Source organism: Pteropus medius, unplaced genomic scaffold, assembly GCF_902729225.1.
Source record: "Pteropus medius unplaced genomic scaffold, Ma_sr-lr_union100, whole genome shotgun sequence".
NCBI lineage: Eukaryota > Metazoa > Chordata > Mammalia > Chiroptera > Pteropodidae > Pteropus > Pteropus medius.
In genome coordinates this window covers 3,116,464-3,136,484 of record NW_024351733.1, presented here as the reverse complement: position 1 = coordinate 3,136,484, position 20,021 = coordinate 3,116,464, and the positions used below count along the sequence as shown (strand labels likewise).

The 20,021-nt window shown below is 38.4% G+C and overlaps 1 protein-coding gene and 1 pseudogene across 1 annotated transcript in view; both read right to left on the bottom strand.

The window, feature by feature from the left end:
- Window positions 1-20,021, bottom strand: part of DMD (dystrophin) — a 1,897,222-nt gene that overhangs the window by 184,840 nt on the left and 1,692,361 nt on the right. The gene's annotated exons all lie outside the window — the stretch shown is intronic.
- Window positions 4,595-4,713, bottom strand: LOC120589037 (uncharacterized; annotated as a pseudogene).

The following is a 20,021-nucleotide window of genomic DNA, read 5'->3' as shown; positions in this document are numbered from 1 at the left end:
TGTCTTATAATACTTCATGTTGCTGCTTCTGATATCTTTTACTATTTGACTGACTGGGTTTTATTAGTTTAGCAGCTGAAACATCTCTCTGCGATATATTTACATTCCAAGTAATTGAAGAGAAAGTACTACACTTATCACTCTGATATGTTTGTGTTTCTCTCTATTTAGCTGTTACCGATTTTATTTACCTATTATACATGTTTAATTGATGCCTTAAAATGTCAGCTGACCAGCACGATCTTATTAGAAAAGAACCAAAAGTGAGAGAATGGCATCTGATACCAGAGAATAATAAAACTTTTGTGATGAGTGATGAATCCTATAGGTGAAATTAAATTTCATGTACGGGGAATTCACTTTATGATGACTTTATTGTGCATTAGTCAAATCAATCATCTTTAAACTGTGTTTTAAATGCTTAAATTGTAGGGGTTTTTTTTCTTTCCCAAAGCAGAACCTGAAAAATACCTTTTATATACTGTTTAATCTGATAGTTTTTTTTTCTTTCTTTAAGACAAAATAATTATGTTGGGAGGTATTATAACATTTCATCAACAATAAAATCTTCCTTCTGAATAGTGTTTTAAGAAACTAGAGTTCTAAGAGACATAGAATACGACCAGGAATATAAGAAGCATTCTTATTAACATCTAGCAATTTTATGTGTATGTCTATTTTCCCCCTGAACTTTCATCCTGCTTATAATTTGAAGCACAGCTGATGCTGATCATTATTTCCTCCTATGAAAAGCTCCCTTCTAAATTAGTCTCACAGTAAATTCACTCCACAGTGTATTGAGATGTAACAAAACGTCAAAGCTAATATATCCTTCACTACACTGTATAATATGAAAGAACAGCTTCTGATAAAAGTTAACTTTACCCACTGCCAGACAATTTAAGGGTAATGAAACGACAGACTCTTTGTTTCATATAGAGTAATGGAGAGAATCACGCAACCTTCAACCAGACATGCTGCTTTGTACCTTGGCAATATGACATTTAAAAGATATAGAACATGGGTTTGAATTTAGTTGCTAATTATTCCTTTTCATTTTGGCAGACAGATCTTTAATATGGGGGAAAAAAAGACATTTATCTGCTGTTTTGAGGTAGTCCCTTGACTTAAATCTCTTTGTCCTTCTTTTTCTATTCCTCTCCCCTCTGTCTTTCTCATTCTCTGCCTGACTCTTCCCTTGTCCGTTTTTCTTCTTTTCAGTTCTTTTGCTCAGATTAGTTCACAGAGTAAGTAAGACCAGAGTTGAGAACTTAGGCTGGACTCCGTGACCGACTTGGGCAGAGTCTGATGGACTAACCTAAAAACCCAAGCTCTCTCGAGCAGGAAACATGATGGAGAGCCAGAAATCATAGGTCCTGGCTGCTCAGTGCACTCTCTTCTGAAAATCACAGCATCAGAATGGTGACGATATTAACTAGACTTATAGTGGTGATCATTTCGCAATATATACAAATATTGAATCATTGTGTTGTACACCTGAAGCGAATACAATGTTGTATGTCAGTTATACTTCAATTTTTAAAAAAGCAAAAAAAAAAAAAAAAAATCAAAGGATCATAAGAAGAAGAAAAGAACTCCAGAGAGCCTTTGGGCCAGCCTCCATTGGGGGTACTGTCAAGCCTATGAATGCCTCATCTGAGAAAATAACAGCTATTCTTTTCTTCAAGATCTCTACAGGCTGGGTCTCACAGTTCCTCTCATTATCCTTTTCCAGTCCTTTATTATTCTAATAGTCCAGAAAATCTTTTTGACTTGGAGAATGCTGGGTACGTTTTCTGGTAGCAGAAGAGTCATTTCGGATTTCCTACTTTATTCCTAGGCCTCTCTCAGAGAGATGTGCGCTGGAGAGTGTATTGGCTGTCTGGCCTGCCTCAGGGGCTCTCTGCTTGAAAGGAGGAACATTAAAGCAGAAAATCCAGCAAGAGACTGAGGAAAAGCAGTGGTACCCAGCTGAGCTAATGACTAGATCTACACTGAGTACCTATTGTTGACTTTGCATTGTTAAATATTAAAAGGAAAAAAAAATTCCATAACATGCCAGTAATCAGAATATGCTTGAACTAAATAGTTGAAAAGATTTAAAAAGAATATTCTAAGTTCCAAATCAAAATGAAATTTTCAGCTTTTATAATTGGAGTTCTCAATTTTTTATAGAGTATATAAATTGTACATAAAGTGGTTAATTAAAAAAAAGTCTTTTGCCTATGTGTAGCTATCAGATGGATCCAATGGTGAGATTCAGTGAATTTTTTTGTGCTGAAAGATGTTTTTTGCCCTTTGACTCACAGTTTATAAATGCACCTAAGTAACTGCTTTGCAGTCATCATTTGAAACCCTGAAATTTTGTGCTAAAAAATGTCTTGGTGCAAAAAAAAGGAAAATAACAAACAGTGGCCTTCCCCCATTTCTCATCACACACACTGGAACTACTCGCTTTAGAAATAACACCCAATCAGATGATGGTTCTGTGTGATTGGATTCAGTGTGCCTTCTTAAGATATTGTTAAAGAATTGTCGGCAATTCTGTTTGGGGCGGCCAGATAAATCTGGTCTTGCATATATTTAAAATTGATCAAATATATGGTAACTCTCATAAGTGTGTCTCAGAATTATCATTTCATTTCTCGCAGGAGTGCCGACGCCAACAACATGCCATTTCTTATCTCATGTACCAGTGGAAGCTTGCCATCCTTCACAAAGCTAGCCTACATAATAGGTGCACACATTTTTTATGTCTGGTGCGTCCATTTTTAGTAGCCCATCAAAAGCAGATTTATTGGCAAATAGTTTTTATATGAGACTGTGCTGTCCTTTCATATTTTCTTATACAGATGTTTCTACAGCCACTACGTGTAATTCCAATGTAGGTTTGTGATTCAGATTAGCATATGGCATCAGCACTATGGGGGTATTGCCTACTGAATTTAAATAGCAAACTACACATGAGTTTATGTATTCCAAAACCAAACTCTGAATTTCTCCTTGCAGTTCGTTATTAAGAGCAAGAAAGGCTAGCAATTCTACTTTCAAATGCTTTTCCTCTCTCGAGGTGACAGGATTCAATACTGTGCCCAAGGTGGTTTTGGAAATCACAAACACAGGCCACACTTTGTTTAGAAGTTCTTATTTCAACTATTTTTTAACGCATGATGAACAGAATGTGCCAAGTGATGCACCCCGGCGTTAAGCCGTATTTTAATCGACACAGGGGCCAAGCCAGAACATTAAAAAGAATGCTAATGTTATTCAAACTGTGCCTAAAGAGCACTCTCTGGAATTCAGACCCCACAAAGACTCATTAATCTTTCTACTTTTCTTATATTTGGTAAATTTGGAGTTTTATAGCATAGTTGGGTCCTCCAAAAGTTGAGGTAGATTATAAAAATAAATAACATAGCATTCATTGGAGACAAAAGAGAAGCCATACCTACGGGGTTAAGAAAAAGGTATTAGGGAAGATTGATGAGCTACTGGCACCTAGCTCCTCGGAAGTATGCAAATTCCAGTAATGGTTTTATGGACACATCGTATCAAGGGAATTGACTATACAGCAATGGCCTCTTTCTCACTATCCCCCGCCCCAGCCCCTACCCTCAGGTATCTTTATAGATATTTTTTCCTAATCTACCTACTTGCCCCCCCATTGAAATTTTAATACCACAGACAATACTGTATATCTGTTTATGTATTTTATGTATCTGTGTTATACATAAAAGTAAGATTTTTTTGTCCCCTAGGAAACAATTTTTTGCCCCTTGGGGCAATATTGCCCACTGAGAATGACTGATCCAGAAGAATTGTGGGGGGGGGGGGGGGGTGATGGAGGGAAACCTCTTATGTACCTGGAACAGGGCCTCGATTAGCTCATTTGATACTCATCGTGACCTGTGAGGCAGCTATTATTACTATTTTCATTTTGCAAATGACAAAACAGTTAAGATCACATGGGATCGCATGTCTAACATCCAAAGTTAGTATTAGATCTTAATTTTGATTTATTACACAAACTGAAGTCAGATGATTTAGGAAATGGAGAAAACAAATATGTTGCATGTCTACTAGCTGCCCTGCATTGTATGCTCCTTAATGTAATCCCCCCAAACATCCTATGAGGTCATGTGATTCCATTATCATCCATGAAGACAGTGAGGCTCAGAAATGGTCAGTAAACTAAGCCTGGTCACGTAGCTATTAAGAGTGCATCCAGGATTACAGCCAGGTCTGTCTGGTCTTTGTGCTTTGTTCTTTTTTATCATGTGCGGTATGAAACAGCTAGTCTATAAATATTTGCCAAAAAACTGAGTAAATAAAAACTTCTTAAAAGGGATTGTCATGTCATCTAGTCCCAGTTGTCTATATCAGATATCTATATCTGATATCTAAATTTACCCTCTACACGATTTCCTCCAAACCCACCAAATGATTTTCCAGGAGCTGCTTGAAAAACTTCATTGTTACCAGATCCTGGAGGGGTTCTTTTGAATTTTCTGTAGCTTTAATGATGATTAGCAACAGCCTCCTTTTATTCATTCATTCATTCGTTCATTCATTCATTCATTTATTTACTTATTTACACCTACGGCACCTCGTCTTCCTAGGTGGTCTCTCATCCAAGCACTAACCAGGCCTGACCCTGCTTAGCTTCCGAGATCAGACAAGATCGAGCACGTTCAGGGTGGCATGGCTGAAGACTACAGCCTCCTTCTATTCGGGGAAAAATCTGCTTCCCTGTGATCTGTAATCTCCACCATCGGTCCTGTTCTAGATGTCAAAATCAAATCATCCAATCATTTCAGAGAAGCTAATTTTCAAAGAGCTAAGATGAGACCTATTTTCATCTGAAAGACAAAAACAGAGCCCCAATTTTTAAAGAAATAAAAACAATACCTAACATTCCTTCACTCATTACGCCATACATTTTTACCGAGCACCTACTATGTACTAGGTACTGCACAAAGTGCTGGCGCTAATGAAGTAAATAAAACAGACCCAGCTCTTGCTACTTTGCACTTAATTTCAGTCTTTGAGGATATTTTCCAATGAGCACATCTAATATTCCGGCATTAAAATCAGTCAACTGGTATCTACTGAACATAAGTAATGTGTATGTTCCTGTGCTAGGTATCTGCAGGCAGAGGTGGAGTAGGGTAGGGTGTGGTAGAGAAAGAGGTTCCGTGCCATCAAGGATGTTATTATATAATGAGATCAGGTTTTAGATGAACATATGTTATAATGGGAGTGTACTAGTCAGAGTCCAGAAAGGAAACTGATGTCACATTCAAATTGGGTAAGTTTAATAGAATTTAGTAAAAGGGTTGGTCACGAAGGTCTGTGCGGGGTGTAGGGAAATCACAAGGGATAATATTAATAGCATAACCACTCTTAGGTCTGCCCGGCAAGGAGTGAGAGCCATTACGAGAACAGAGCGGGAGAGGGAGAGGGACAGAGAGGGGGAAGAGAAAAAGTAGAGAGCAAATGAGCCTGCCCTCCCCATTGTCCCACAAATGAGCAAGAATGCATATGTACTGGTGAAGAGGTTCATGTGACAAGATCTTTGCTCAAGAGAAGCAGGCTGGGAGGGAGGCTAGGGAATAAATATTCCAACCTATTCTCTATCTTCCTACCCATCTCCTATCATGGCTCCCCTTTGGCTAAGCCCAACTCAGAGCTAGAGGGTTGGGGATCCCATTCATGCAGCCCACACAGATGAACCTCTCAAGGCCCAGAGCAAGTCAGGGAAGTGTGGAAAGTGCATATGGAGAGGCAAAGTGCATTAAAAGTGGCCGACTCGATTGCGAGGCAGCTTTTGTCCTTTTCCCATCCTTCTTCCCGCCTGGAACATGTATGTGATGATGGCCAGAGCTGTAGAAACCAGGAGAATGGAAGCAATCTTGGTTGCAATCCCTCAGAAGCAGACATGGAAACAAGAATGTGAGTGCGAGTAGTTTGAATAGTAATTCAAGGAAGCACTGGTAAAAGAAAGAGCCTGAAGTAAGACAGGGAAGAGAAGAAAGTTGACGAAAGATGCATTACTGCTTTGGGCACCTGGGGCTCAGTGCATGTGGGGGCTTCAGTGTAGAATACACTTCAGAACTATCTACCCACCAGGGGTGAGGAACTGGAGTATTTATTTACTACTGCTTGAGGCTACTCCTGGCGTCTGGGGGGGGTCCTTAACTCCCTGGCACTTGTGGCCTATGCCTCGTGCTGGTGAACAGGCTCCGATGGCCAGAGAAGGCCTTAAAGGCAGAATCACAGGCATGTGTAGTTAGAAGCCTGAGTTTGGTGTGCCTAGGCGTGGTGAATGCCACAGAGGATGTGGGCACGGCCTTGACAACCTATGCGACAGAAGTCATACACTAAGAATGGCTGAGAAAAAAAAAAATGAGGACTCTAGGTTCCTGATGAATATGTTGTCACTATTCCAGCTTATTTCTAGATTTCTGTGTGATAAACTTATAAACGTCTACCTTGCGTAAACCACTGTTATCTGAGTTTTCTGTTACATGTAGCCAAACCTGCTTCTGATTGAACTATTACCATCCACTCAAACCATGTGCGGCTGCTCACATCATTCCTGGCTCACATTTTAAATGGCTGAACAGTATTCCGTTAATGGATGTACCATAATTTATTGAAAAAATCAGTTGTTTCCAGGTTTTCACTGTTATAAGTAAGGCTACAATGAATATCTTTGCAGATAAATCTTTGCACACATTTTTGTTAATTTCCTAAGCAAAATTCCTAGAAGTATATTTATTTGGTTAAAGACTATGAACATTTTAAAGGTGTTTTACACAAATTACACTCCTGTCAACAGGAGTCTTTCTTTATTGATCCAGGTGGAAAGAGAAAAATCCATTTTCTGCAAGTCAATGGTGTTTAGTTGGTATAAATCTCAAGGTACATTAGATACACTGCCTGATATAGTGGATTATTTGGGAACGTGACTCTCACACTCTTTCTTCCCATGGTAGACCGTAAACTTTCTGAGTTCAGAAAGACACTCAGTACATTGGCTTTCTATCTCAAAGCCCAACCCGACATCTTGAGAAGTATCCGGAACAAGTAAAAAGTATCCGGAACACACATTCGGGACAACGGGATTTGAGTGTTGACTCCATCTTCACTGCATGATGTTAAGCAAGTCTTGTTTTTTCCCTGAGCCTCCTTTTTCTTTTTTTCCTCACTTATTCAACTGGTACTTATAGAGCATCAATTATGTGGCAGATACTATTCTATTTTTTAAAATTTAAGTATAGTTGGCATAAGAGCCTTGTTTTTCTTACATGCAAAATAGGAATAATGGTATCTCCCTTCCCAAAATGTCAGGATAAAATGAGAAGGTAGATGTGAAATTGCTTTGCAAAATGGTATTCACAATACAAATAACATTTGTAACCACATATCTGTAGGATGGTATCTAAATGATGATAATCCTAGAATCGAACTCTCTGCCTCAACTGGGCAGCATTTGTCTTCAGCATTAGAATCCAATCCTAATTATTATTAACATGCCATGTATGGTATAAAGTGTGGCTGAGAGAAATACCTTTGAACATGATTTAACAGCCTGGGCTTACGGTACTTCTTTATATATCTCTGTCTGCTTAGACCGATAGCATCTGCAAAACAGATCCTTCATTCTTAGATAGATCATTTGTCCACTATTCGTCAGTGTAAATGATGAACAGACTAGTTTATATTTGATGCAATGGAAAACGGAAGGCCACAGACTGTTTTATAATGAGAGGATTATCGTGATGAAAAGAGAAGACCTTGTAGTACTATACCCAATAGACTATAGTTCCGAGAGTGGAGTTCAAGGAGACAGTTCATCAGTGAATTTGTTGTCCAATGAAGGTGAGAATCACAGATGACTCTAAACTTCTAAGGCTTAATTACTAAGCAATTGGGAGTTCCACTGGCAGAAAAAAAAAATAAGCTGGGAGGTAAACTTCAGATGAATTACATATTTAGGTTAAAATATCTGGAAGATGGGTCTCTCTACTGAAACTCAAGTGAAAGGACAAGACCGTGAATACTAGATGATAGCTGAAGCTACGAAAATAACTTGACTCTTTAAGGAAAGGAGGCTTATAGAAGAGAAAGATGTATTTGGTCACGAGGTCAGTGGAAATTTCAACAGGGCAATTTCACAAGAGCGATGAAGGCTGAACCAGATCACAGAATTTGAAGGAGGGTGGGGGACAGAAGGAAAGTAGTTGTGCACTAAAGGAGAAGAATGTAAGTAGAGAAGGGGACATCTGAAGGTTTGTCAGTTCTCTCTCCTGTTCTGCAAACCAGCCCATTCCTTTATTTATGGAATTTGCTTCGGATTTTCTTTATAATATTAAATTATATAAAAAACTCATTTCCACTTTTTTTTACTTCCTAAGGTCATAATTAAGATTATAATACAGTGTTCCAGTTTTCATATAGTTATCAATGCTGAATGTATATGTATGTGTATATCATACTTCTCCATTGTGATTGTTTTCTGCAAGATTTCTATTTTCTTTTGATGTGATGCATATAGTTCCTGCAGCAAGATTAAGTTTTCTGTCATTTAACTGAAAGGCCAGGTTAAATTGAACACTTTTCAAAACATTAAATTAAAATAAGAATAATCTTTTATATGTCTATATCGTATATCGAAAGTAAAGATTCAATGAAAACTTTAAGATCACTTACTAAACTTTCAAAGATGGGCAGATTTTCCATAAAGATTTCAGCAGTAGAGACAGATGGGCTACATTCCAGAGGGGAAGGTCACAAGAGTGATAAATGAGACCTCTAATGTCTGCCATAGCTGTGAAAATCTTTATGACTAACTAAAATTCCTCATGAATAACAACCTGTAAATATTATATGAGCTGTCAGACAGATAACACTAAGCTCTGGGACCATTGCATATGGTGAAAAGAATACAGATGCTCCTCGACTTACGATGGGGTTACGTCCCAACAAACCTATCGTAAGTTGAAAATATCGTAAATCGAAAATGCATGAATACACCTAACTTACTGAACATCATCGCTTAGCCTAGTTGACCTTAAGTGTGCTCAGAACACTTACATCAGCCTACAGTTGGGAAATTATCTTGAGTTTTATCTCAAGAATAATTACCTTCTTCTTCTCACCAGAAGCAGGAGACACAGATAGGCATTTTGTAGACAGGATGGGATGTGAAAACACAATATCCCCCAAATGCTGGCAACACAGTACATTGTAGAATATCAGTTGTTTATCCTCCTGATTGTGTGGCCAACTGGGAGCCGTGGCTCATTGCCACTGCCCAGCATCACTAGAGGGTATCATACCACATATCATTAGCCCGGGAAAACATCATATTTCAAAATTCGAAGTATGGTTTCTACAGAATATGTATCACTTTTGAACCATCATAAAGTCGAAAAAGCATAAGTCAAACCATTGTAGATCAGGGACTGTATGTACTACACCATGGGATTCATTAGGAGATTGCCAGGTCATTTAGAGTATCAGGCTTATGTTCTGGGAAGTCAACAATTTATACTAAACTACTTGGCAAGGTGACTTAGTTGCAGAGATAAATGCTATATCTAATATCCAGTGCTGCTGGCTGCACAGTCCCACAAAGTCTAATAGACAATATTTGGTGGCATTACTCATGAAAGAAATGTTCCTTCAAACTGACTTATATAAAATTTCAAGAACCTCATCGTGATTATTAAGACATTAAGAAAGAAATCAAGCTTCATAAGGCCAGATGTGGGAGGAAAGGTGTCTATATAAATAGAGCTGTGACTGAATTATGCTCATAGAATTTCTGAAGAATTTCAAACAGAATTGACTGACTCTATTACCACAGAACTCTCCTCTGGGTAAAGGTGGCTATAGTCTTTAGGCCATTTGAGTTAAGTCAGGTTACTAACAAGTCAGTGCAATATTGCCAGGTGCCTTTAGTGTCTCTCCAGATGTGCACTTAAAAGACGGCAGGCAGTCAACACCATTTGCTGAATGTTCTCTGTGTGAATGGTATTGTATTAGGCACCAGGGAAATTTCAAGGAAAGTACAATTTGAAACCTGAGACAGTAGGGAGCAAGTGAGATATTAAAAACCAAATGACTGTAGATGGGATGTACATCCATTAGAAAGCAAGATAAGAGTGAGAAAGAGCTAAAGATATGACAGCAATGAAAGGAATAGGGGTTGGGAGAAATGAAATTTTGGTCCCAATTCTTCACACCACTATAAAAGCATGAAACATCTATTCTTTAGCCATAGCCTGATGGTGGGCAGAGTATGCTTCCCAGCCTTTGATCTTGGGCTTCACCATGTGACTTGCTTTGGCCAATGGGGCTTTAGAAGACACAATATGAACAGAGGCTTGTCCTCTTGTGCTCTAATGATTTGCCATAAGCATATGCCCCAGGTAGCTTCCGATCCTTCAGCCTGGGCCTCAAAACATTTATAGACAATCCGAACTGAACTCCCAGCCTGGAGCCAAACCCAGCCAACCTGCAGCCTGAAGCACAACTTCCCAGTCAAACTTTATCTAGATCATCTAACTATAGTTGACCCACACACCCATACGCATGAGAATAGAAGCTTTTTATTCTCATATAGAGGGAGGGAGGGAGAGAAATAGGGATAGAGACAGAGATAGAGAGAGAGACAGAGGTAGAGAGAAGAAAGATCATCACAGAGATTAAAGAACAGAAAATTCCCAAGCGAAGTCTCCTCATTTGTTATTAGCCATTTTTTCTAATATCACCCAAAGATTAATATCCCCTTTAGTCTATGCAGTTGAGACTTGTCAGTTGCCACTCAGTAGTCCCTGGAACCCCTTCTCTGAAGCTGATAATCCGTAATGATTGCAAGTATGAACTTGAATATGTTATTAAACTTCTCCAGTCTCAGTATTCTCTTCTGTGAAATGGAGACAATAATAAACCCCATTTCACAGGGTCGTTGAGGATTAAACGGATTAATCCATGTAAAATGCTTCCTCGATATTAAGAGCAAGAAGTGCTCAATATTTTTTTGCACTGCTATTCCTATCCCTATTACCATTACTATCATTAATGCAATGAATTATCAAGCTATTTATTCCATTACTAACTTACTGCTGCTGTGAGGAATCCCAGGTTGACCAGGCCAATGAAAGAGAACCTGTGGTTCTAAAGTAAAACTGACTGTTAACCAGCAAAACATGGGCCTAGAAAGCAACACCAGTAAATAATCCCTTTTCTTTCTCTTCCAGCTATTTTCTGAGTCTTAAACATTTTTACATAGTTCTCAGAGTAGTAAAACATGAAAGGAGACAGATCTTCCTTTGGCATTCTACTGCTGCTGTCAAGTATGAAAGTCAATTTTGTTTTATCATTTTATATTATATTGCTTAGGAATTCAAAATAAATAGCTAAGGATTTTTACAAAGAAATAAAACAAGACATTTTCATTTTAATTTCTATATTTAGTTCCGATTTTTAGATTAAATTTCACATTACTGAACGTACTATCTTTTTTTTTTTTTTCTGTTTAAATTAGTGTGGCTGGTTTATGTTAGAGGAATTATCTGACCTGTCCTGTTTAAGACATAAACCTTGTTTTGTCCTTTTTTTTTTTTTTTTTTTGCCCTCAGTTAGCAAGGTTTCTAGTGAGCTTTTGTGTTGGGCTCCAGAAATAACTGAAGATTTGGTTCAAAATTTCCCTCTTCATCTGATACCTCTAATAGATGTATCTGCTCCAGGCCTCCTGGGCCAAGTCTTTTGAATCGGTCTCTTTCCTTTGATAGCTGACCTAGGTCAAGTTCCACGACATGAACTCTCACTTGTTACCTTTTGAGAATAAATCCCTTCTGTCCTTAACTCACACCATAAATGAGCTCCTTCCATTCCATTTCTCTTCCGATTTTTTATCCCAGACATTTCCTGCTCAGATTTTCTCTTTCCAAGTCAAACTGCCCCATGTTGACTAATCTTTCAATTATTCTTTCTTTTCTGCCTATCTCTACCTCATTAAAACATTAGCACTCTCTAAAACCTATATTTATATTCATTATACATACATAAGAAATCCCTTTTCTGAACAAAAGAGCTATAAGGAGGCAACATATAAAATTGGAAAGGGAGATATTCATCTTATACAAATGACTAAGTAGAAGGGGAACCTGATTCTCATCACCAAATACATTTTGTGACTCTTGCTTAGTGAAATCAAAGGCCAAGCAATCAGAAGCAGTCTTTGCTAGATTCCCATCAGATGAAGTATTCTCTACCTTGGATTTGCATGTAGCCTCAGGCACAATATGCATCAGCACTATTCTATATAGAACATCTTCTTTCCTTCACTACATAATTAATTCCTCCTTCCACTCTACTCCGACAACACAACTGTAGACGGTCATGCATTTTTTGTTTACAGGATCATATCTTTTGGTTAGAATTTCAGTGTCCCAAGGCCAGGATTTTGTCTTTCCCATCTTATTATTCTAAGTGCTTAGTGTTTGTTAATCAATATATGAATGAATGAATGAATGAATGCTAACGGGCACAGTAAGTCATATGTCACTTTGTAGTTCAGAACCCTCCTAAGCCTTTCCTTCTTACTAAGAACAAATTCCAAAGGCTTTTAACCAAAGGCTTTTAACAAGACCCTACCTGGTCTAGTTCTTGGCTACTCATTGATCTTCCTTCATTCATCACCTTGCTTCCTTGGCTTCAGCCACACTAGCCTCCTTGTTGTTCCTCAAATCCTCTGAGCCATGTTTCCATGTCATGGCCTTTGCATTTACTGTTTCCTCCACCTTGGAATCCTTTGCTTCTTGCTCCTATCTGTGTGGCTTGCACCCTCACTTCTCTACTTAAATGTCACCACCCTGACCACTGCACCTAAGGGTTCCTCTCACCTGTTACCTCTAGCCTGCTTTATTCTTTTTTGTCAAACTTACCATGACCTGACTGCCTTCTCCTGTTAAAGTTTAAGCTCCATGATGGAGGAATTTTCTTTATTTACCACTGTTTCCCCAGATCTCATTTGACCTATATTGGTCATTAAATAGACATTTGTTGAGTGACAGAATGCATCGATCCTTAGACAGCTGAAAATAAAGTGAAGCTCATAACTTTTTCAGGACTTTTCCAGGGATGCAGACTAGGTACAGACTGACTTCTTTCCTGTTGCAGTAGAATGGGGATAACCTTTAGAGTACTCAGTTATTCATTCGATCAAGGCATATTCTGCATCTATCTGTAAAGTATTAGATGCATGACATTAATAATAAAAAAGAGCAAAGTATGCCCTTTACCCTTATGGTGCTCACACTCCAACCCATTTCCTTTTATGATCTATTGTACTGACTATCCTTCATTTTAAGTGTTACCTGTCATCAGGACGTATAAACAAGGTATAAGGCAAGAGACTGACGAAATTTAACGTTATCCTGAAAGTCCTTACCCATGTTGGAGATCATGAGGTCAGGCACTTTAAATAATGGTCAATCACTACATACACCGGATAAAATCATCAACCTCATTATGAAAGCAGGAGTAAATTAAACTACCCAGTGACCGTAATGAGCCTGTTACAATGCCTTTTTCTCAGATGCTTCTAAATGTCTCAGTCGTATTGACCCCTCACGGATTGGGTTCCCCGGAAGCAGGCTCTGAGACAACATTTAGAGAGCAGGTTATTTAGTAAGCTGTGCCCTGGGGATCGACACATGTGGAAAGGAAAGGAAAGAAGCGGGAATGGCAACAGGGAGCAGGAAAGCCGGGATGCACACCCAATGACAGTCTTAGTCAACCTCACAGGAGCTTTTGAGCTAGAATGCTAGAGTTCTCCCAAGTGGGCCCAAATGGCCAGTTCTTTATATTCCCGCATTGATTAGGAGCTGCCATTGAAAGGGGGGTGATCTTGGGAGAGGTAGCTGAGGCAATTCCTGAAAGGACAGGCAACTGAAGGTTGTCTGCTGAGGACAATCCTCTTCATTGAAGGGGGCCCGGGAGTCCAGCAAAGTAGTCTCAAGTGATTCCTCAGACATAAGTGATTCTTAGTGTTCCATGTGACCCAATTACCATGGCTAACATTGTCCAGGGGTTGGTATATAGGAGTGGTTCTCAACCAGGGACATTTTTGCCCTCCAGAGGACATATGACAATGTCTGGAGACATTTTTGGTTGTCAGAACTGAGGGAGGGGGTGTTAATCGCATGCAGTGAGTAGAAGCCAGGGATGTTGCTAAACATCCTACAATGCACAGGATGGTCCCCACAACAAATAATTGTCTGGCCCAGAAAGTCAATTGTGCCCAGGTCAAAAAAGATAGTTTGGCTTGTGGCCTATGAGGTGGCCTTAATCTTAAGTAGGTAGTAAATAGCTGAACCAATCAAGAAAGATGCTCTTTCTTGGAGAATTTGATTGTAATATGTAGAGAGAAATATCGATGGTAGAGAGGTGGGGAAGTGAAAAAGTCAGAGAGCTAAAAAAGAAAACACAAGTCACAAGGCAGTAGAAACTATAAGTGAAGAGAAAGTAGAGAGGAGAGAGTAGCTATTATACTGTGATAGTCTGAAGTCTACAGCAGCAAAGGCATATACAGAGAGAAGTAAACATATACTTCATGGTGACTATTCCTCGTTCTTCCTTTTGTTTCCATGTATCCTTAAAATAAACCCCATCCCCTAAGCCTATTTCCTTATAGCTATAAGGAGACATAGCTCATAACATAGCAGTACCCGCAGTAGACTGAATTCAAGATGATTTTCATTGCTGATATCTGAAAGCATATTTAAAAATCCAAGAGAATGGTTTTTAAACCAGGAACAGTTTATGTAAGTCTACAGAAGAACAAGCTGCCTTTTGTCCTCACTTCAAAGTTCTTGCTAAAAAGAATTTAGTAATCCCCAAACTGGTTGTGCTCTGAAAATGGAAAAATGAAAGTAATGATTTTTGCCCAGAAGGATGTGATTTCATCATTTCTGTTGTGCAAAGCCTTATATTTTGGGACAGATGACAAAATACTACCCTAGGCCAAGCTCACAAATGCCTTCATTTTCTGGGAAGTGTAAAAATATACCTTTTGCAGCTAGCATTCCACTGAAATAGTGCTCATGTGTCATGAAACTGATGCAGAACTGTGGTGCTGGTCTCCCTGTTCTAGGTCCTCATGGGGCCCAGAGGAAACTGTCAGGACGAGGAAGATGAAATAAGAAAGAAACAGGCATTTGCTTCATCTCTGCCATGCCACCAGACTAATTCCCATGGAGGTATGTGATGGAGTGGTGTTAGCAATCAAGCTAAATGTCACCATTTAGTTCTAAAGCCAGATTATGCATGGGGTATTGTAGTAGCTTCATGAAGTCACACTATTGGTGTCCCACTCAGATCACTTTTCTCCATTGTAGCACCGATCTCCAGCTGCTGTGAGTGTTGGCTGGTATGGGTCCATTGCTCCCACCTCCAGAGAACCTCCCTCAGTGAAATGGGAACTACCTTGCTGTCCATTACTCTCCGGAAATCCGCAGCCAATGACTGACTGACATTGTGGGGCAAACACCCAGCTCTCTTGCCTCAAAAACAGGGCCAACTCTGTGGTGTGATGGATGCTCCCTGATGGCTGATTGGCATTTCCTCACTTTCTCCTGCTTCCCTTACTCTTCTTCACTTGAGAGCTACTCTCCTGATAAATTACTTGTATAAGAATCTCCATCTAGGGCTCTATATCCACAGAACTTTACCTAAGGCTAGGGTGACCAACCATCCTCGTATGTTGGACCGAGGAGGTTTCCTGGGCCATGAGACTTTCAGTGCTAAAACCAAGAACATCCCAGACAAACCAGGACCAGTGGTCATCCTGCCTAAGGCAGAGATTTGGATCCTGATCATTGCCTCGGGGACTTGAGTGATCTAACATAAATAAATTGGGCAGTGTTTTGGTAACCCAGCTATGCAAACGAACAAACAAAAAAAGCCTCGATTTGCAGTATTTGTCAATTTTTGTGGGGTAAATATTCCCCTTATGGGTGATTGCAAGCCACCAGAGGTTAGTTTAACAATTGGCTCACAATTTCTGTATACTTAACAGTTGGCTCTCTTGAGTCAGTAGAAGCTAGCTCCAGCACATCAATTTCCACAGCAGAAACAGAACTTTCGTAAGCTTCCTCATGTGCTCAAATAAATGGATATGTAGGACCAACAACGCAAAATTTTGTTACTAAGGATTCCCTGAAGCAAATAAATCTAAAGTCTTATTGGAGGATAAAAATTTGAGCTGAAAGAGAAAGGGCCATGGAAATAGGTTTTGAGAAAAGAATGTAATTATTATCACTGTGACTGTTTTTTGTGGGCATCTGAAAGGCTATCTATGAATTTATGGAGGCATTATCAGCATCACTGATAAATTAGATGGCATTTGTCCCAAATTCCCAAACACTTGGGATAGCACTTGACTGAAGAAATTGGCCCAAATTATTTTGCCTTGAGATTTTATCTGATAGAGACCTTTAGGCTGAAAAGCATTTCACTTGTAGTTGCAAGTTTCTTCCTGAGTTTTATCATGATGGCTTCTTTAGGCCGATCTGAAGCTTTAAATTATTGGCCTACTCATATTTCAAATTCACCCATCCCCTGAGGATAACGATAGTGTAGATTAGAGCATTGTTAAGTGAAATGTCAGCAATTATTAGATGGGCTTAAAGTTTTTCCCCAACATTTTTTTACAAAGTGTGTGAGTGGGGGGAGATGAGGGTGAAGGTTTGGCAACTTTCAAGATGGTAACAAACTTTTTAGCCTTATGTAGCAAAGGGAAACTGTAAACACTTGGGCTGCTTTAACAAGACAGAGTTAACCAGGGGTCTAATTAAGGCGGTTAAGATTATAAAGCCTGCAGAAAGTAACTGATTAGTTCTTTCTTTTTTATAGCATCTCATAATCTGAGAACAAGATCACTCAATGAAACTCACAGCTTTTAAATTCAGAAGAAACAGTAAAAAGGAAATTCATCTTACAGAGTTCCATAGCCATCAACAGAGTTTAATACTGTAAGGGGTCACTGGGTTAAAAGCTAGAGAATAAAAATTTTTGACTTTTATTGTTTTTTCCATTATAAAAGTAATACATGCTTATTACAAAAAAAATCTGCAAAAGTATAAAGAAAACACAATAGCTGCTTGCATTTTGATGTAGTCTATGTCTAGTCTTTTCTTTATGTGTAGCTTTCTGCTGCTTCTGTTTTATTTTCTAATACAGTTGTGATCGTGTTGTCATTTTGAAGTCAGCCTGTTTCCTTAATATATTACATGGCACAGTAGAATTTTATGAAGAGGACCATGTAAAGTTATGAATGCTATTAGTCTTTGCTGGGAGGAAACATAAAAGGTCACATTATTTATTGAGTTTCTACTACGTGATAGTCACTATGCTAAATTTCATGCTATTGTGTATTATCAATGTCAGCAGAAAATTTACCTTTTTCTTTTGGGTATAAGAAAATTTATTCTGTAAATGATTTTATTGAACATCTACCAAGTACCAGAAAACATGTTAGATACTAGAGAATATAACTGTCAACAAGACTAAAATCATCCTGACCTTATAGAGATTAGGGTTTATCCACTGATTATTCATCTATTCATTAGTTACACAAATAACTATCGAACTTTCATAACATGCAAAACACTGGACTTTCTGATTAGATCCATGAAAAATATTTTCAGAAAAGAGAGAAACTACTTAAACTGAGAATTAAACACAAGAGAATGGATGATACTTTCATGTCTAGTTTGACTAAGATACTAAGTTATGCTGTCAAGTTTACAGTAATATTGACAGTAATTCTAATGCTAACAGTAAACACTTGTATAGCACTTACTATGTCTTAGGTACTGTTCTAAGGGTTTTACATATATTAACTATTTGATCTTCACTATAACGCTCTGAAATAATATTACCCTATTCCACTGTATTAAAAACCTCACTGACCATAGGTATGTTCTGATTACAGAGCTGTTAAAACATCGGGTGGAAAAGTTTGTCTTAAAATTGATGATATTTATTACTATCATTCTCATTTTTTCATATTAAAGATAAAGAGATTAAGTATCTGAGCCAGTATTTGAATCACTCTAATTCCAGATCCTGTACTCTTAACCAATATTCCATGTACCATTGGTAAGATGACACTTGGCCCAGAGGCCTCGAGAGAAAAATTCAGGCTCTGTAAATCAACTTTGTATGGCCCAGACCAAGAAGAATATTAGAGAAAAAAATCTGTGGTAATATCAGGTGGACTAGGTAGTCGTTGGCTTGGGTATTTGTTCTTAAAGGGTAAGGCAGTGTGAGGTGTGGCTTGGAAATTCAGAAACTGGGTTACAGTCCCAGATCTATTATAACCATCTCTGTGACCTTGGTTATTCCATTTGACTTTTCTATACCTATTTTGTCATTTTGTAAAATAAGGGCAGGGCTGGAGTAGTTTAGTGTCTCTCAAAATTTGACTGCGACCCATAGAAGAAAAATATTTGCATTGTGACATAGTATACACACACACACACACACACACACACACACACACACACACACACACTCACACACACACACACACACACACACACCCACTAACTGAAACAAAGTGTAAGAAAACAACAACTTAACCTTCCTTATTGCACTCTACTCTGATAATTTCTACTCTGTTCTATCCTTTCTATTAAAAAATGGTTGGTTGCAAGTCACTAAACCAGTTTTAAGATTCATTGATGAGTAGTTTGAAAACAACTCATACAGATTCTACGTTTCTCTCCAGTTAGGCAATTCCATAGCATAAGGGGTGGGAGGTGGGCCTAGAATCCTCAGGAAAAAGAGAGTTGACCCATTTGTCTTAAAAAAATATGCATTTTCTTTTTAATTGGATCATGTTTTTATTACTTTCAGCAGGAAGTTCTTGCCGTTAAATCATTTGGCAAATATCACTTTGGGGCAAAGATTGCCATACTATGTTTCATGGTATATTTAGTGAGAAATTGGTTTCCCTGAGAAAGGATTCCATAGTCACATGAAGTATGGAGAAGAGCTACTGACTCTGGCCTCCTTCAGAGTCTCAATGTGTATTAAAGGCTTCACGAATTCCAACAGGAAAGAAACTTGCTTATCCATATAACCTAGTGTTTTCCAAATCTCATTGACCCCAGAACTATTTTTTTTTCAAGGCTGAGTTACTAACACCATACAGAACATTACTGTTCTCGGGAACTTGGCTTGGAAATGCTCCTTTAGGGAATTCTGTAAGTTGTTAAGTATTAAGACAACCATAAGTTCCTTTTACTGTTACAGAAAGATTTCCACCTTTACCCAAATCTATAGATACCTTCTTGGTGAAAAAAGTAAAATTTAGAACAGAAGCCCATAGAATGGAGAAAATGGCCAGAGAAAAAAGATCTTAAATTCTTGAAAATAACAAAAGATGGATGATTTTCAGACCAGTGTGCCAATGAATACTATAGTACTTTCTTGGTCATTGACATATGAAGAGACTGACATGGTGCCTTCCAAATATATATATACACACACATTCTAATATATATAATATATGATAATATTTTAAAATTATAATTAAAAATCATACTATCAGAATTTATCCTTTCTCTTGGTTTAAGTTGCAGAAGTCAATTAGAAGTGGTAGAATATTAAAGCTAGAATTGAAGGCAAGCTGGTGTCTATCAACAAATAAAGGTTATATTTTACAATGTTTTCCTCTTCTCATTTTCTCTCAGATCTAAGATAAAAGAAGCAACTTCTTTAACAAAGAGAGATTGAGCCACCAAGAAGAAACACTGAATACTTTTCTTTCCTAAAGGGCTGCCTCTCTCTACTGATAAAAAACAAAGACAGCTGGTAATGTAATTTTCAAAGGGGAGAGTGTGTGTATGTGAGGCGGGGAGGAATAGAGAGGGAGAGAGGAAAGGAGAAAGGGAGGGAAAGAGGAAGGGAGGGGGTAGAGAGAGAGGAGGGAGGGAGGG